Raw genomic sequence first — 20,610 nt, forward strand, 5'->3', positions numbered from 1 at the left:
CTTTAAAGGTACTTAAAAACAATTTTAATAACATGTATTATTTTTCATAAAATCTATATGGTTACCTTTGGACAAAAAGGATTTGGTCTTTCATCACAGCAGAGGCTAAAGTAATTCAAAAGGTAAATATTTAAAGTAAAAATATGATGTTTGCCTTAGCTAGAAATCACAAACAACAATCATTCTCTCTTATAAATTGATTTGGGATTCTCCAGGACAGCGTTTTTGCTCTAGCTGTACCGTATCCCCCAAACTCCAATCTGCCCTGTAGATGACAGACCAGGACTGAATTATTGTTTTTTCCTGAACACTAAGGTTGTATTGCTTGGTTATATGTATGCATATGATGCAGCTGCACTCCTTGGGGAGGGGCTATGTAAGTTAAAGGCATTGTTGGAATTTCTTTGTTTTATTATTCTTCATTGTTATTCCCAAGCCTGAGCGAAGAGTTTTCTCTGCTGATTCAGAACCAGAATACACTGTTCTTACAAAGTCAATTGGTGAAGATCTGCTTCAGTAGGAAGGTCAAGAAACTATCCTTACCACATTTTTTGTGTTGGAGAATCCAGCTCAAGCTAAATCACTCTTTCTTAATTTCATAAATATTCATCTTCTAGGCAGGAATTTATCCAAGTCAAACTATGTTACTCTTGTAAGTGACAAAGGACAGGGGATAAGCAGAGTTGGCTTCCTCAAATCCCAAGGTTCCTACCCTGTCAAGTGATGGCATGATATTTCACTGATGTGGGTTTTCCTTTCTGCTTGGCTGTATGGTAGGTAGCTAAGAGAAACCAATTCACTTAACATATTAGCATTCATGGGGAATTTTTTTTAACTCTACGTGATTAAAGCACCATGGAAATAAATGTAATTCCTCAAGTCAGGTGTGAGTGTGCTGGCCCCTAGTAAAACCCTAGGCATGGAAATAGGGGAAAAATTTCAAGTCGACATGGAAAATTTCTCTCATTACTTCACTATAAGAATCTTAATTAGTCCCAAAGGTTTTTCTCACTCATTTTAAAGCAAACTCAGGTAGATCAGACAACTAACTATGTGTCAATCAATCTCTCCTAGAGTGGGCTGCCCTTATACAATCTGACCCTCTATACTTGAAATTGTGAGTTGGCTGGGATTTTGTTCTACTCTAAATAGAAGGTATGCAAGTGGAATTGTGCCGATAAACGGGCTTTTCTAATTGAGTTCATCCTTGTAAATTAATAAAAAAATTCCTGCCAATCAAACATGTGCATGTTTGCAGGAATATTATCTGTAGGTAATAGAGATAATTAATACTTCATGACATCAAGGTCTGAAATTAAAATCAAATCTAAGACTTAACTGCGATTATTAAACCTGAGGAAAATTATCTTTCCAATGACAAGTGTCACAACCTTCAGCACCTGAATTAATAACAGGGAGCGAGCCTCCAAAAACATACTGCATGCTTCTTTTTTTTCTGTGTCGCAATAATTACCACTTCGTGACATCAAGGACCTACATGTCTGGCTCAAGATAATATTATACATCAGTGAAGCATTATTGCAGCAGGAAACACAACTTTCAGGCAAAGTATCTAGTAGAAAAATATAAGTGAAAGGGTACAGGATGGGGAGATGGGAGACACTGGCTATAATACTGACTTTTTGAGACCTGAGTTCTAGCCCAGAATCTTGCCTATATCTGTCTCTTTGACTCGAGTTAATCAAATCGTTTCATCCAGCTTGGCTTGTTCGTAGTTCTTTCATCATGTGAAGCTAATTTTTGCTCCATTGATAAGATTCATGTTGGATCAAACAGGAGTGTTTTTGAAATAATTATGTTTTCTTTTATCTTTTCATTTTTCCAAGATGTACTGAGTACCAGTCATTATGTGAGGCGTTTGGGAATGAGAAATTAGAAAAGACAAGACATAGAAAAGACAAGTCCCTGATCTCAAAGGACTTGACGATCTGATGAGAGAATTGTCTACATAAAGCGTACCAAGATGGAGAGAAGCTCAGAGTCCATAGGAGGCATATCTCATGCAGCTGTGCTGAGGGTGGGTTGCTGGGAGGGAGACCCTGAGAAAAGAAGATGCTGGGCTGAATCTTGCAGGACACCCATCTTTTAACAGACAGATGAATGTCCAAGAGAACAAGGGAACTGTTTATAAATTATTTTTCCCACCATAACTAGGTTGGAGTGGTTGATTCTCAGGGAATAGTTACATACTAATGTGTTAACTATCATAGGTTCATTCTGAAAACAAAACACTGCTTCTCAAATCACATCTGCATTCTGGAAGTGGAGTGTTACGGTTTATAAAAAGAAAAAAATAATAATAACTTGCCCGAGGATAGCTGACTACAAAGGATTGGAGCTACAATTTGAACTGTGTGGCTTAATCTGTATATGTAAGGTCTCTTTCTGTTGCCCTTGCTAAGATACAAGAATCACTGGGGTAAGGCCCATGAGGACCCTTTCTTATAGGGGCAGGACCCAATGGAACAATTGGAATGAGGACAGATCACAGACCCAGAGAGGAAGCCCAATGCCTCTCAGGGAGTGCAGTCATAGAGACCAAGCTGGTTTTGCAGGAGTGAGGAGAGGGGTGAGGGCTAAGGAGAGGGATAGGGCTCACCAGGGCCTGCTAAACCTCAGACTGAGGGCTGAAGAAGAACTCTGATACTACACTGGGATCTCTGAGCTGACTTTGGCCCTGGCTCCCTCTACCAGGACTGACGCAGGGAAGGCTATAGCTTCTTGCAACGGAGAAAGGGAAGGGAGAGGCAGGTCCTAACAGCACCAAGGGGTGATGGAAGGGGGAGTGAGAATCCTGTGTTCATCTGGATCTGGCCAAACTCTCTGTGCTAAGGGCTAGATATAAGATCTACAGCTGCCCCTGCTGCTCTCTGAGCTATACCTTCTGGCATACAGGCCCCGAGGCTTTCTCTTCTGTACAAGCTTGGCAGAAACTCAGGTGGTATGCATGCACACTGGTGGTTAAAATGTGAAGAATCTTCCATCCTGGTGTGTAAATAACCACAATCCGAGCTTCCCCCTCCCTCCACCCTAGCCCCTGCTCCAGGATCTTGCAGGGCTCCCATCAGGGGACCTTCAGGGCCCCTCTCCAACACTAGAGCCATTGTCTGTCCAGTGGCTAGGCCCTGTGCTATAGACACTCTAAAATATTTTGAATGTCGCCACTAAGTCGAAGAACAATGCTACCCCTCAGGCCCAGGGAGGAGGGGGCAGATCCCCCTACCCCTGGTCCCACCTGCTGCCCAAATGTGAAATCTCCTCTCAGCTCAGATGGGACTGATTCAAAACTGTTGGAAAACACAAGACTTAAACTCAGTGCTGGCCTAGCAGATGCCCTCTTCCAGCGCATGCCAGCTTACACTGTTGTTTTGTTTTGTTTTGTTTTGTTTTGTTACTTTCTTGTCTGATTAAAAATCCTTTCTATATTACTTTGTAGATGAGACATGAGATGTTCAAATTGTGTTAAGACAAAGGCTCTGCTAACATACAATTTCCTCTTTCCTCTACCCATCAGAGCTTGCCATTCGTTATCTCACTTCTTCTGAGCCTGTCAGATGCTGGGAGTCTAATTTGGGACACCAATTATCACTTTGGAAGTGACAGTAGCCGGAGGCACCGTCCAGTTCTATGACTGAGCACAAAGGTTAGTCAGAAAGACCTGGGCCGGAGTCCTATGTCAGCCACTTAAAAGATTAATGACTTTGTATAGGTGATTTCATCTCATCAAGTCTCTGTTTTTCAACTATATAAATAATGGAGACATTAAGAATACCTAATATATCAGGTTGCTGTGGGGGTTAAATTTGACTATGGACACTAAGTGTTTAGAATACTTTAGTATAAAATAAGTGCTTAATAAATGCTAGTGGTTATTGTTCCTTATTATCACCTTTGCGGTATATTGTGCTCCAATTCTCAGAGAACAAGTGTGCTCAATCCTAATGTGAATCCTTGAAACCCAGACACAACGCTATGGAATATCACGGGAATGTCACACACCACAGGAGACTGCCGAGAGGGGTTGGAGGTAGTGTGCTTACCCTGCCGCCGGCCACCTTCCCTTACTGAGGATGTGACTGAGTGCTTCACAGACACTACAAAAGCACTGAGACCAACTCCAAAATCTGGGTCTCCAGAGAGCCCTGCAAAATAGGGGGTTTGGAATTGACTTGAAAAGAGACAAATGCATGCTGCGTTGAAAGCTAGTGAATTTCCAGGCCATATCTAGTCTTCTGGGAATTTGGTGTGTATTAGCATAACTAGAGAAATCATTTTTTAAGCAATCCTTCCATGGCCAGAGTTGCTGTGGACTCTTTGTTAGCACAGAAAGCCCTGGTGTGCTGCATGTCAGCTTTGTGTGCTCCAAAGAGAAGAATCTGGAGATTCTACCTACCCCCCACCCCCACCCGCACCCCCACCTTGGAACAATGTTTCTTCCCTGTTTTATCCTCCAAGTGAAGGCATATGTTTCTTCGATTTGTTGTTTGCAGCAAGGTGCAGCTTAGAGGGGAGTGTGGATGCGCTTGTGTTTGCCATGAAATTAAATAAGAGCAATGATACATAGCCAATGTGCACCCATAAATTTCAAGAAGGAAAATTCCAATGTGGCATGAGGATAGAAGTAGCTGATATATTAGAAGGGAGCGACACTGAATCTTGTGCAAAACGAGAGAAATATAATTTCCCTGCATTATCTTGTCCCTCTCTTAATTGCCTACCAAGATGCATTCATCAACTAGCTTCCCTAGGCTCAAGCTTACAACTTGCATGCATTTTTATATAAAACCAGCTTGTGTTTTAAGTATAAAACACACTGCTTGTGCTATCACACCAGACACAGCAAATGGATAAAAATCTTCACTTGTCAGTTTCTGGATACAACGCACTTTGCATTTCAGGATTGGGAAATAGGCTGCAAACACCAAGGACTGACAGTAAATATGGGGGTTTGCAGTATCAGCTGGACTATATTCATCATGGAGCAGGTTCACACCACTACCTCACTACCTGGGGCTTTGTGCAAGCTTGGAGTTGATAGAAGGAAAGGATGGCTAGCTGTCTGGGTGATTCCCATTCCAGTGGCAGGCTCAGTACCCCGCTTCTAGACTTGGAATTAGTTACTGAGAGATGCATTCAAGCTCTGTCCAACCCTAAAAGCCTGAAAGGAAGGCAAATTTGGAGAATGTGGGCTAACCAGCAAGTCAGGGCATAGAAGAGAAGACTACGAAGACCATGAAGACCATACAACGAGGGCACATAAAATCCGTAACAATAAGGCCCTCAGTCTGTATACCCCAAAAGGGCAGAATATAGAAGCTGATGATGGTCTCCAAACAAGAATGCCAATAAGAAGTAGAATGCTAATCACGCTTAAGTCTAATGATCTCTGAGGTGGCAGAAGGAAAGCTTCCATCTGCATGTGCTTTTTAAATGAGAGAAAGCAGCAGAGAGAGGGGTGAGCAGCAGAGAGAGGTGGGGAGTGGCAGGGAGAGAGGGAGCAGGAGGAGCAGGAAGATATGGGGGAGGGGAGGGGAGAGGGGCAGAGAGGGAGAGGAGCAGAGAGGATCTGAAGCTGGCTAAGATGACAACAGAGAGCCTTGTACAGAGCTGGAATTGCCGAAGTTGGATGCTTAAACAACTGAGCCACTGGCTGCCCCCGAGCTGTGTATGCTTTAAGGGGCCCTATTCCATCTCCTGCCAGCCTGTCTCACCATGCAAATGGTGTATACAGTAAGAATTTGGCACATAAAGCCGGACACACATGGAAGCAATTCTTAGTTCTGACACTAACTGGGTGATTTTTGGCAAATTATATAATCTCTCTTAGCCTCAGTTCCTTAATTTGGAATTTGGGGATAATAATAATATCAATCTCATAGAGTTATTGTGATTATTGAATTAGACATTGCATGTTAACAGCTTAGCATAGTGTCCTGCTATATGGTAAGAGCTGAGTAAATGTTAAGTATCATTATCGGTTTTGACTGAATTTGCACAAAAGCAGTGAGTATGCATAGAATTGCAGTGGCCTTTGTTTAATAGCTTAGATTTTTGAGGTCAAGAAAGAGTCTATGACTTTATTCAAAGCCACACAACTAGTCAAAGCTTATACTCTTTGATTTCTTTCATCATCATTTTGGGGTTTTCTTGTATATATTTTGTTAGATTTACACCTACTTCACTCTTTTTTTTTGGTGCTGTTATAAATGATACTTAAAATAATTTTTAATTCCAATGTTTCATTGTTAGTATAGAAAAATACAATTGATTTTTAATGTTATTTGTATGCTATAACATTGCAAATCTTATGTATTAGTTCTAAGAAGGTTTTTATAGATTATTTGGAATTTTCTAAGAAGACAGTTATGTCTTCTAGGAATAGAAACAATTTTATTTCTTCTCTTATGTGTATGTCTTTTATTTTTCTTTCTTTTTTTAAAGTTTATTTATTGATTTTGAGAGAATGAGAGAGAAAGAGAGAGAGAGATAGGGAGAGAGTGTATGTGCATAAGTAAGCAGGGGAGGGGCAGAAAGAGGGGGAGAGAATCCCAAGCAGGATCTGGCACCCACCATGTGGAGTCCAATGCGGGGCTCAAACTCAGGAACCATGAGATCGTGCATGACTTGAGCCGAAACCAAGAATCAGACCCTTTACCGACTAAGCTACGCAGGCGCCCTGTATTTTTCTCACTTTATTGTACTGACTAGGGCTCCAGTACAGCATTGAAAGGATCAGTGAAAGAGAAAAGTTTTGACTTAATCCTAATAGTAGGTGAAAAACATTCACTCTTTCATATTATATATGATGCTGGCTGTAGGTTATTGGTAGATGCCTTTCTATCAAGTCAAGAAATTCCCATTCTATTTCTGCCATGCTTAAAGGTTTTTTTCTTTTAATTTTTTAATGTTATTTTATTTTTGAGACAGAGAGAGACAAAGTGCAAACAGGGGACGGGCAGAGAGAGAGGGAGACACAGAATCCGATGCCATGCTTAAAGTTTTTATCATGAATGGGGATGCTAAACTTTTTCAAAAAAAAATTTACATGTATTGGAATGATCATATTTTTTTTCTTCTTTATTCTGTTAATATAAATTATGTTGGGGTGCCTGAGTGGCTCAGTCGGTTAAGCTTCCAACCCTTGATTTCGGGTCAGGTCATGATCCCAGGGTTTGTGAGTTCCAGCCCCACATCACTGACAGTGCAGAGCCTGCTTGAGATTCTCTCTCTGTTCCTCCCCTGCTTGTGCTCTCTCTCTCTCACTCAAAATCAACAAATAAAACTTAAAAAAAGAAAGAACCACAAGGCTGATGTTTAACTTAAAAAAAAAAAAAAATTACATTTTTTTTCAGAAGATTTTTTTATAAAATTAGAAGAATCATAACTTTAGTGGAATTATTTTTTATTTTACCAAGGATAAACATTTTGATTTATAGAACTTTAGTAGAGAAACTGGGAAATAGCTATTTACATAAGTGTTTTTTTTTTTTTTTTAATTTTTTTTATTTTTTAATATATGAAATTTACTGTCAAATTGGTTTCCATACAACACCCAGTGCTCATCCCAAAAGGTGCCCTCCTCAATACCCATCACCCACCCTGCCCTCCCTCCCACCCCCCATCAACCCTCATACATAAGTGTTAAATTTAATTAGTTGATATCTCCTATAGGTCCAGAGGGTGGGACATCTGCTTCTGAGTTCAGAGAGTGCTTGTGGATTTGTCCATGGTGTTCCATGTGAAACTGGCTTATGTCATTATTTCTTAAAATAAACTCATTTGAACATGTTATTTTCCCTAAGCTGAAAATCGAGAGCTATGTAATTCAGCTCAAAGGCTGAAATGTGCTCTAAAAACCCTGAAGAGAGGGTCCATACAGAGACCAGCCAGGCCTGTCAGAGCTGAGGGCTGGAGAAGGTGCAGAGATGGCCGAGCCAACACGTGCAGGCCACAGGGACTACTGGAACACCTGCCCTAAAAGTCCCAAGACAGAGATGATAAAAGATAAAACAAGTTAGTACCTAGGCATTGCTTCCAGAGCTTTCCAGGCTCCAATTAAAATTTTATGTGTGGGAGTTTAAATGGGTGCTTTAATAAAATATTGATTCATTTGAGTTCTGATTTTTATAAAGAAATATATCTTTTGTCTCCTAAACAGTGCTTGTTCCTTCCTAAATAACATTCATGCCAAGTTATACTTTGCTTTCACCATTCAAGTTTGATCTTAGACTCTAAAGAGTCCTTTTGTACTATTGTTCTTGGTTCCTTTGCCCATTGTCCTCTTCATCTCCTATCCCTCTAGCCGATAGCTATTCCATGAAATGAAGTTAAAAAACAAAGCAGTACTTAAACCATTTCAATAAATAAGTGCAACATCTTCCCCTATTTGATTTCCTCCCTTGCAGTCTGGTACAGAGAGGAACCCTCACAGTCCCGGACTCCAGCAGATATTCTGGTTTGCATGTTCCAGATGAAGGAAGCCATGTATTAATTTGGGATGAGCCCTTGCATTTCATCACAGAAAGTGAGTGTTGGCTTGAAATGGAGGACCAGCTCATGTGGGTATGAGATGGTGCAGGGATCACCAACTGCTGCTCCTGGGCAAAGGACCGAATTATTAAAACTGTTGTTTATGGCCCTTATCATTTACAAACAGGTGAACAGTGAAAAAAGACTTGCAATTTCCCTAAATTAATTTGCAGTTGAGGGTTCTCTTGTGTTAAAAAGATAAGAAACTTGTATAGAATTACAGAACAAGAAGTTTACAGCTGTCTAAAGGAACTGCAAGTCGAAGGTTATCTAGTAAATATGGATAAAATGACATTTGCCAGAATGACTGTTACTCCCCATGACACATTTGAGAAATTGGAATGGCTTTGAGACAAATAATGCCCTAATCCATGATCCCATCACCAGGGAACTAGCTGGGTAAATTCAGTAAAGTTAGCTCTAAAATAGTAATTGTTGGCAGAAGAGGTAGTCAGGACATTGATGTCCTGGGAAGCCCAAACCTGATATAGATTTTTTTTTCTTCCAAGTTTTTATTTAAATTAATGTTATTTAACATAGAGTGTAGTATTGGTTTCAGGAGTAGAATTTAGTGACTCGCCACTTACATAGAATACCCAGTGCTCATCACAAGTGCCCTCCTTAATCCCCATCACCAATTTAGGCCCATCCCTCCACCCACCTCCCATCCAGAAACCCTCAGTTTGTTCTCCACAGTTTAAGAATCTCTTATGGTTTTCCTTCCTCTCTGTTTTTATCTCATTTTATTTTTTCCTTACCTCCTCCTATGTTCATTTGTTTTATTTCTTACATTCTACATGGAGTGAAATCATATGTATTTTTCTTCTGTATTTTAATTTCAAGAAGTCCTTCCCCAAAGCCAGTGTCGCTAAGTAAAGGGCTCACCAGCATTTCAAAGTGAAGAGGTATCAGCTTTTCTTCTCTACTGACTGGTACTACTACTACCTTGAACACAAGCACTCCTTATCTATACATATTCACTTTCATAATAATCTGTTTATATACCTCTCTCTCCAACATTATATATATACATCTGCTCACAAAACCTTGTAGCTGTATAATAATGATGATAGCACACATTTATAATACTAATAACTTGTATTTATTGGGTGTTACAATGTCCAAGTAACTTACTAAGCATTTTATACACATTAGCTCATTTCCACCTCACAGAAGTCTTGTTTGATGTAACTATAAGAACCACAGCCATGCTATTCACGAGAAAGTTGAATTTTAGGAATTGGGGGATTTGCTCAAGTTCCCATCAATAGCAAGGAAAGGACTCCCAAAGTATGACTTCTCTAATTCCAAAGCCCATGAATTTAACCAGTCCACAGCACTTCCTGATATTAACTCTTCAACAACTATATAGTGTGTTAAGTACAATGCTGTGTGCCTTCCTAAATAGCTGTACTTTTCATCATATACATGTTCCTGTCCCTACTTCCTACTTGAAATTTAGTACCATTCATGTATTGTCAGTAATACTGGAGGATTTTTCATATAGAAATTCTCCAGGTTTTTGTCTTTTCTTATTTAAGATTGTGTTTATTTTGCCCTCCTCCATATATTCATGTATTCATCATGACAAATTATTCTGAGACAAATTCAAATCTCACATCAGTGTCATATTTCTCCTCACCACTTCGATGTACAGAAATTTTTCCCACGTTCGAGATTCTGCTATTTCACTTAGCAATCATCAATTTAAACCATATGTCTTTGTCCATTCTGGTTGTAAACTGTATACAATAGATTTTAATGTCTTCCTTGAGCACAAAACTGGGCATCCAGTTTAAGCTTCGTGAATTCCTATTGAACGATAAGATGATTAAACAAATAACGCCAAGATTACATGCTCAAAACAGCAATGACAACAACTGCAAATTAAAAAAAAGTGATAATTTTTAAAAACAAGTTTTGATGTCTTTGGGGAAAATGATACCATCTATCAAAGCCAATAGAATGATTCCTACAAGAAGACAGAATCAGAAAGAGTTCAGGGGAGAGTAAAGTCAATAATTCCACTTTTCCATTAGGGAAAATTCCTCTGACTGGAGGTTATATCGCTTGAGATGAGAAAAAGGCCACCTAGAGCTTAATACAAAATGAAGTGAATGAGCTGTGCGTCGTGCCAGCCACCTTCTCTGGGCCCAGAAAAGTCTAGAATGTGACCTAGAGATCATAATTCATTGACTCACAACAGATCCATCTGGATGAGATGTTCAAGACTTGTTTGTGCAGGACACAAGATTGATATTCATTAAATACTTTCCTTCAACCAGTTTACTCTCATTATTCGCAACAAGGGCTTAGGTTAGCAAAGATTAAAGAACAAATATTGTAAAGCAAGAAGCTTTAGCCTCAAGACATACAAATAGAGAGAAACTGGCTTTAAAAAAAAAAAACAATGTAGGATTAGATTATGAACTTGTTCACTGAACAGTTACGTGGCAATTTGCTAAGGTAATTATTACCATTAATTCGAGAGCCAATAATTATCATAGCAGTTCTACCATTTCATCTCTCATTTATTCTGAAATCCTAGAAGCAGATTTTTTTTAAGATACCTGGTTTGCTCGGCTAGTCTAAAAGCTTCTATTTTAATAACTTTTATAATCTTAGGCATTTTTTGGTGGGAACCGCCAAGTTTTCAGTAAGTCTTCTTATGTTAGTGAAACAATGCACTGAGATCCAAAAGGTAATTAATCTTGGTCACTCTTCCTTCTGTAGAGCACTCCAGCCTGGAGGTTAATAGAAAAGGAGGCAGTGGCTGCCATTTTGGATCTCTTTCTGTTTCAATTTTCTGGTCACAAACAGCATGATTTTTCTAGCCAAAAGGGGTGAACAGGAGCAAATAACTCTCCCCTTGACGCCTCTCCCTCAGGCCCTTCAGTCTTTGGAGTGCAGGACTTAGTGCTAGTTTAATTGAACTGCTGTGCTTGGCTTCTCCTCTGAAAGAAAGAGATATATAGTCCCTCTGGTGACTTGTTGCAACAGATTTCAAACTCAGCTGGATTTAACTCTGTGAATTAAAACTACTGCTTGAGATTGGGAGCCTCATGAAAAGAGCAACTCCAAATACTGGCATGTAAACAAAATGCTTTACAAAGGGTATGCAAAAGTTCTGGCTTCTCTTCCACTTGACTATCACAAACTTGCATTGCTTAATTTTCTTTTTTAGACCATAGTAATGACTAGTTTGGGGGGTGGGTGATCATGGTGTGTCCTGGTGCAACATCTAATAAATCTGTACTTGAGGCAGTAAAATACCAATATCCTTGCCTTAGAGAAGATATCAGCTTCATAGTTTTGAAGTAAGACAATTATCAGCACTATTGCATTTGCTCACAATAGGTTAGAATAGGCTCATTTAAATCCAAATAACCTAATTACACTGATGTTTTGAGAAGAGCTAGGATCAAAGGCTTACAGAATCTAAGAGCTGTAAAGTATCATCACCAGAATGATCTATGCAACTACTTGGATATAAAAGTGGAAAAAAAAAAAAAAAACAAACACTGAGGCCCAGAGAGTTTGAAGTGATTCGATCTATTACTCAGCTAGTTGGAGAAAGGATAGAGCCAATATTCAAAGGCTTTGAGGTCTTCCACATCTTAAGACGTTTCTGTCCTCTACATAACACTGCCTCAAAGCACTCGGGGAAGCTCTGAAGCCTATTCCCTAACTATATTACATAGGAGAAGGTGAGGTAGATAAGGCTTTGGAAAGCCCCAATAAGATAGGATGCTTGAGGGGAATGACAAATAGCCAGCAAATAAACACCCACCACCCTTCCAATATTTGGTCTAAGAATCCAGTTTTCCCCAGGCCAACCCTTGGGCTGGGCTAATGATGGAATCAGGAAGATAAGAATGGGCATCAGAACCCAAAGTTTCCATAACTCTGCATGTAGGGCGCATGACCAGAGAAAATTTCTTAATAGACAAAGAGGAAAGGAAGCTATCCAGGAAACAGGGAGAAAAAGTGGCAGGGAATAGCTATCAGTTGGTGTGGTAATTGTAATTAGCTGGGCCTTGATAGAGGGTATTGGGCCTTTAATTCATTATTGCTCTTCCAGACCCAAGACTTAAGGACTAGCACGGAGGATATTGCAAGGCAGAGCCTTAAGACAATATTTTACTTAGCTAGTTCAAACCAATTAAATCCAACAACTTATTAAATCTCCTAACGTTTCCTATGCCCTGTGTTGGGTTATAGATGCACAGAGATGAATGGGCCACACTCCCTGTCCACAAGAGACAGACATGTATAGTGAGAACTTCAGACCAATGTGGTACATGACAGAAGCAGCATGTGATTCTGGGGAACAAGAAAGAGATCTCATTTCTGACTGTGATTAAACACCCCAGATAAGGGAATGGGGTAATCCCAGAGCCTTTGTATAGGAAAAACCTGTGTCCAAGGGTAAGTGAATATAGCTGAGGAGAAGAGACTATTATTACAGGAGGTCAAGTGGGTCTTTCCTTCAAAGATACGAGCAGGGCAATAGGAGGCAGCTCGCTGGCCATGATCCTTTTCCAGTAGGAATGTGGTTTGTGGCCCAGGAACTAGCTTCAGGGCAACATGGCTCTGCCACCCCAAAAATCTATAACTAATGAAAAAAGAGCTGAGACAAGGCATAGGATACTAAGGCCCCCCTTCACAGGGGAAGGAATAAAACTGAGACAAGACCCCAGTGTGCTGGGAGCAGCATAGCTGTCAGTAACAAGTGGACGTCCAACAGATTTGCTGCATTGCTGTATTTTCAGCCCATGTTTAAAATAGACATGATGGTTGCAAAAGAAGACAGCTCAATTTTATAGACAACTGCTTCTGTTCTGAGCTGCTACTCTGTTTTTATCTGGGCCCTCTCTTGGCCAGTCACACCCATGTCCTACAGGTACAGTCCCTCTATGTTCCGTATGGCAAATCACTGTGAGTAGAGAGACCCTTTACGGGTAAAGCAGTTGAAGACGGTAAATGAATCTGACTCTGCTTTTTGAACCTGTGCAGGTTCCTTCTTTGGGCCTTAGCTCCTTCCTGGTATTCCCTGAGGACATAGTAGATGGAATAAGATTCCTTCCAGGGATGCTGTAAAGAAATATTGATTCAAGGACAACATCCAACTTTATGATTATAAAATGTAAGGAAGCAGTCGAACATCAGTGCTGCATGAGAGTGGGAGGGAAGAGAAAAGAGGAAGTAAACATGCAATGTGTCCTGAAGCTGTCTCCCGTCTTTAGCGCAGTGAAGCACACAAAACAAAGGAGAGGCTGAATCCTTCTTCAAATGCCTTGGCTTCACAGAGAGCATAAGATCATCAGCATTATCCTGCTCTACCTTGGTGAAGATGAGTCCCTGAAACAGAAGGGATAACTGATACTAGAAGCACAGTCTCCCCTGTTCGGGGAGTTTTGTGTCTCAAAATGCACCTTGCTGATGAATGGCTGCTGTCTAGAGATTCTGGACCTACACAATTACTGGCCTGCGTGACAGTGAGACTAGCTGCCTGGCTAGGTCCAAAATGGCTAAAGGACATAGATAATTCAGTTATTTTTCTCCAGTGAAATCCCTCTGGTGACATCCTGAAGTCATAATGCATGCACAAAGATATTGATGTGGCCCTTGCCCCTGAGTGTTGGCACCTTTCTTTTTACCTTAGGTAAGCCCAGAGACACTCAGTGACCAACAGGCGCATGCTGGTGGGATGACCTTCGGAAACCATAATTCCTGGTGCCTCTGCCACTGGTTTATTTAGCATACTTCCCCAGAAATGTGATCTGTGACTTTACTTCTCATGTGGTGCTATCCATGCATGCTCTACTACACAGGGGGCCCCACATATTGAAGATCCACTCAGTGCTTTCCTCCTGGATAGTGTGCTGCTTCCTGTCACACGTATGCCCATTTTCCCAACATATGCCCTTCACAGTTTCCCTGTCTGATTCCCCTCTTCTCTCTGTCATTCACCTTCTTTTCCTGCCATTCCCGGATATTCTCCACCCACTTGTAGCTCCATCATTTTGTTTACAAATGTTTACTTTTGTTTATGTCTAATGCTTTGCCTAGTACTCTAAATGCCCAGAAGAATTTCTTCTTGCTTTAAATATGCCCCACTGCTATTAGACAAATGTCACTTCTATTACTCTCAAACTCTGAAACTCTGGAGTTCTAGAGGCAGGCTAGAGATCGTGCATATCTGTTCCCAATTCCATATCAAAGGTTGGTGGCTTAAGGTCAGTCTTGGTGGTGGGAGTATGGTATGTACACCACAGAAACTGGCAAATGCTACAAATCAGAGATTCCTCCAACACCAGCCCATTTATGAATAGCAAGTAACAAAGAAAATTACATATAGGTGGAACTCAATGAATTTTTACTAAAAGGATTTTTACATGCTAAGGATACTTCTTTTTTTTTATCCCCACCATACAAAATATCTTCGTATTTCAAAGAGTAAAATATTTAATCACAGTAGACAAAAGAACTTGGTAAAATTACAAAGAGCATATTTGTAAGAATTCTATTTTTGTTATAAACAGAAGACATTAATTTAAAGGGAACCAAAGCATTGCTGTCCTCTACAAAGCCAGAAGACATCCTGCTCTCCTCCAGCCAGCAGGTTTGCCTATCTGAGGATAAAGGTCTCTTCTGCCCAGAACAGACTTCTGAAAACAATTGTCACAGCCACAAATTAACTGTGGCTCTTTATCTTTCCTTTATTTTTACCCCAGAGCAAGAATAGCCTTAAAAGAAATTTCTGATCCAAGATACCCATTTTCTTAGACTGTAATCTTAGCCCACATACCATCTAGCTATGAACTTCTTTTTGATTGAAAAAACTTCCAGAGGTGGAAGAAATAGTCTAGATCCAAACTAGGAGGCAGAGGGTATGTGACTCAAAACTATCACAATTCTTCAGTCTTAAGAAAGTGAAAGAGGCATGCATGTGACATTGATTTCTGGTTCTAAATATCCCCCAACTTCTTATTTTAGAAGAGAGCCCTGTTATTAAGTATCCATGAGTGCAAGCACATAAGTAAAATCTGGCTCATTTAAGTAACAAAGGATTTGAGGTAGCTTACAGATCCCATAAAAGTCTAGGGAATCAGATTCAGAAAACATGCAGGAATCAAGAAAACAAGGTGACAAAATGCAGCCTAGGTCATGCCCCTGACAATTCATGTGTTAGAATCTCAACACTTCCATTATCTGTGGATAATTTATCAACTGTGTTCTGGAGGTTTGAGCTTCTTCTCCCTGATTTGAAGCCCTGGACAGCAGTATTAGCTTAGTTGAGCCTAGATTACATGTTCCTGTGTTAGCTTACTGGTTGAAGTCTTTAGACTCCTGTAATAGGAAATAGGCATAGCCTCTTATAAGAATTCCACTCTAAGGGGATGGCTTCAAATAAAGAATGTGTGGAGCTAAAACAGAAAATGAGAACTACACATAGAAGGGCAAAAAGAAAGAAGATAGGAAGGAAAACAGCAAGACAATCCCTGATCTGCTTGTGCATCTGTCTTTCCAGGTAAAGAGAAATCCTGAAAGTCATATAATTTTGATGTTGCCATTAAGGTATATTTGAAGATATCTAAACATTGAAATATTACTTAATTAACTTTATAAATAACCCCCTTCACTCACCTATCAATAGGTAGCTAAAGTCGGGTAAAGTGTTTGGGCCAACACATATTTATAAAGTAGAAAAAAAAATTGGAAATAAGAGGTGACTGATTTAGTCCTGAAAAATCTAAACTACCTCTTGTTTTGCTTATTCAATAAAAACAATGAATTAACTCTACATTGATTTTCCCATTACTTGTAGAAAGTCAATTTAATATTCAGAAAGCCACTAGAGTCATCACTGTTGGTTACCTGCCCCATGCTGTGCATATTGTTGGTCTTTTCTAACAGAAAACCCTTTTGCTTCATATAACCATCCTGACTTCATACAACATGTGTTTCAACTTCACTATCTTGCCAGGGATTAGCTTAGAGGGGGTATATGGCCCAACGCTGATGATTGAGATTTGAAGGGGAACCTATGGAGGCCCTCTGAGAAGACAAAGAAAGAGACATGTTGGTCCCAGATGTTATTAGGACCACATGTGATGCCTGAAATTGTTCTTTGTCACCATGCTACCTAAGAATGAGGTTATCACTTGAGAAAATAACCAAATGAAACAGAGATTCAGAGCCAATTACAGTACACACCTTACACAGAGCCTGCCCTACCACTGAATTTCTTGTTATTTGAGACCATAGTTTTCCTTTTTGTGGAAAGTCAATTTAAGTTGGGATTTCTTATTAATTGCCATCAAATGTGTCCTAATGTACTAGTTGGAACAATGTATTTTCTTTTTTTGGGAGAAATTGAAGGCTACACTGTTTGCAGTTTCTATTAAGAGGCAAAGCAAGATAGGACAGAGAGACAATTGTTTTTCTTTTAGAAGAGGGTAACAGCATACCCTTACAAAAAATATCATCCTAATTCTTTAGAATTAACTCAACCTTAAGAGCCAAGCTGTATGTTCCTCCTGCCTTTCACAAAAACAAGTCCATATTATGGTCTAACGATCACATGCACTAATGAGACATTCAAAGTGAAGTCATTTCTCAGTATCTGAAGCCTACTAGATTTGTCATGTATCTTGTAATACAAATATGTGCAACCCTAATTTCTTAGTAATGGAAGCTGGGAAAGGTCATTCTATTAAGGCTGTATGCTTTAGAGAAAAAATAAATGGACTCAATTAGTTGGTTTACTAGGAAGCAGGTCCACTTAGAAAGGGTTAATGCAATATAGTTACCATCTATTGCCTGCTAACCATGTCCTATGTGATTCATAATGCACCAGAATCATGTAATCTTTAAACAACTCCACAACTTAGGTTTTATTAAACCCATTTCTCTAGGAAAGAAACTAGGTTTCAAAGAGGTCAAGTAAATTGTCCATGGTCACACAGCTAGTAATTAACACATTGGAATATGAATCCAGCATGCCTGACTTAAAAAGATAAAGATACTTATCTTTTTCTACATCTTGTTTCTGGATTAATAAGCTTAGACTTTAAAAAATGCTGAGAAAGTCTTCATGCGGTCTTTTCCTTTTCTTCCTTTTTTTAAAAAAAATTTCTTTTCTGTTATCATCGTCCTTTCTTCTTTCAATTTTTCTTCTTTGTTCATAACATATTTAGAGCAGCTATGAAGGATACAAGGCTGACTCAGAACAGATCCTACTCTTGCTGTCTTCAAAAAAGCTAATACACATATACCCATAACTCAAAGTGGAAATTAGTAAACAACGTAAGAGAGATGAATAAAGGAAGATAGAAGTTTGGAGAGAAACAAATGATTTCATAACAATGAAAGATTTGTACAAGAGGAATGCAGACAATTGGTTCTCTATGAAGACAAGCAATCTAAGTGTAGATTATACTCAAGCAACAATGAGACCTTGACTTTTAGAGATGATAAAATCTTGGGAAGACAATACATAAAGATAAACATGTCTCAGGTTCTGAAAATAGTCAGTTGTCCTGGTATATATGACAGTATCCTAAAATCTATTTCAATCACTGTAGTATGTACCAAGACGAATTCATGTGGGTTGATGGACTAGATGAGTGACCTGTCCCTCCATTACACTGGCTGTATCTTCTCTCATCAAGGAGTCAGGATCCTCAACTGATCATTCATACATGTCAGATGTAGGTAACAGCCTGTTACTGAGTAGATATAAGGATCTTCAAGGGTTCTTCTATCTGTATTCCTATGGGAGAGCACATTTTGCATGAAGAGTTTCCTCTTTGGGATGAATATGCATAGCTTGAGACAATGAAACATTGTTAAGGTTTTAGTGTGTTAGGAAGCTAGAGGGGGTGAGTAATATTACATCCATGTTAATAATTCTCCTATGGGAAGGAAGGTAATTTATTATACTCCATTACTGAGATTGGGAGATAGCAGGAGAAAACTTAAACACTTCAGTCAAGATAACCTTCCCTTACCCCCGAAAAGTAAGTCTTCATTTATCTTCCTTCTACCCAGATAGCTTTGACTAAATACTATTATATGAAAAAAAAGAGTGTAGTAGATTTTAAATAGGAGGGAATAATACTATGTTTAATATGGCTATATATCATCTGTTCTTTCACGGAACAGTTACAACTATTTGTTCATTCAAAATCATGTCTGAAAACACCCTCTTGCTGGTTTCCCTATTTCTTATCACATGGTACCAACAGACATAGGTGATTCATGAGTTTCATAAATATATGGGTTCCCTAAAGTGATTGTTTCCATATTTTCCAGGACTGTCATAAAGTTATGGACACAGGCCAATTGAGATGATTTTATAATCTATACTTAAAGCAGAGGAACAGGTTATAAACATTCAAATCCACGAATCTAATAAGCAAATAATATAAGAAATAAGAAAACTGCCAGACTCCCCACCTTGATTCAATTCAAAATACATTTAGCACAATTTAGAAGCAGACATTCCAGCAATGTAGAAACAAAGAGTTCTAGAACACAGCTCCTCAGGGAAGTTGCAATTCACTGCAGAATAGAAGGCCAGAGTAGAATAACTGATGCAAGGCAGAATACGGTCAGCAGTGTGACAGGTATGGGTTAAGTGCCATGTGATGTAGAACACATGGGGTCACATGTGACTGGATAATCAAGAAAGTCTTCAAAAACAGTTGACATCTTCAACAGGCCATGATCCAAGGTGAACAAGGAAGTTATGGAGGCTGTGACCATTGTGGAGACACCACCCATGGTGGTTGTGGGCATCATGGTCTATGAGGAAACCTCTCAATGCCTCCACACTTTTAAGACCATCTTTGCTGAGCACATCCATTAGGTGTGCAGAAGGCACTTCTATAAAAACTGGCATAATTCTAAGGCCTTCACTAAAAACTGCAAGAAGTGGCAGGATGATGATGGCAAGAAGCAGCTAGAGCAGGACTTCAACAGCATGAAGAAGTACCACCAGCTCATCTGTGTCATCGCCACATGCCAGATTGCCTCTATGCCAGAAGAAGGTCCACCTCGTGGAGATCCAGGTGAAGGGAGGTACGGTAGCTGAGAAGCTGAGCAGCAGCTGCCTGTGAACCAAGTTTTTGGATAGGATGATATAATAGATGTCATTGGTATCACCAAGGGAAAGGTTACAAAGAGGTCACCAGCTGCTGGCACATCAAGAAGCTACCCTGCAAGACCCACCAGGGGCTGCACAAGGTTGGCTGTATTGGGCATGGCATCTTGCCTGAGTGGCCTTCTCTGTGGCACGGGCTAGGTAGAAAGGCTACCATCATCACCACACTGAGATCAACAAAAAGATCTACAAGATTGGCCAGGGCTACCTCATCAAGGATGGCAAAATGATTAAGAACAATGCTTCCACTGATTATGATCTCTCTGACAAGAGCATCAACCCTCTGAGTAGCTTTGTCCACTATATGGTGAAGTGACCAGAGACTTTGTCATGCTGTGTGGTGGGAACCAAGAAGCAAGTGCTTACTTTCTGCAAGTCCTTGCTGGTGCAGACCAAATGGTGGGCCCTGGAGAAGACTGATCTTAAGTTCATTGTTACCATCACCAAGTTTGGCCATGGCTAATTCCAGACTGTGGAGAAGAAAGCATTTATAGGACCACTTAAGAAAGACTGAACTGCAAAGGAAGAAGGAGCTTAATGTCAGGAGCAGATTGTACAGCTGGTGGGATCTCAATAAACATTATTTTCCAGTGGGGAAAAAAGTAAATTCTCCTAAAAGAAAGAAAAAAACATGCAATTATACCGTCTTTTATTAATATCTACAATGAGTGACTTTATTGGTGGTGGTGGTGGTGGTGGTGGTGGTGGTGTGTGTGTGTGTGTGTGTATTTGGATTACTGTCTGGTGTCACCTGCTTTTTGCCTGAATTTCCTTTGTATTTTTGGGTAATACATATTTACCAGCAATGATTTTTTTTTTAATTTATAACATCTTAGAGGTTAGAGTGGAAGAGAGCCAAAGCATAAGAGACTCTTAAAAACTGAGAACAA

At 39.7% G+C, this 20,610-nt stretch overlaps 1 pseudogene; it reads left to right on the forward strand.

The window, feature by feature from the left end:
• Positions 1–7,946: 7,946 nt before the first annotated feature.
• On the forward strand, positions 7,947–20,234 carry LOC122215275 (annotated as a pseudogene).
• Positions 20,235–20,610: the final 376 nt, after the last annotated feature.

The sequence above is a fragment of the Panthera leo genome, chromosome A3 (assembly GCF_018350215.1).
Source record: "Panthera leo isolate Ple1 chromosome A3, P.leo_Ple1_pat1.1, whole genome shotgun sequence".
NCBI classification, from domain to species: Eukaryota; Metazoa; Chordata; class Mammalia; order Carnivora; family Felidae; genus Panthera; species Panthera leo.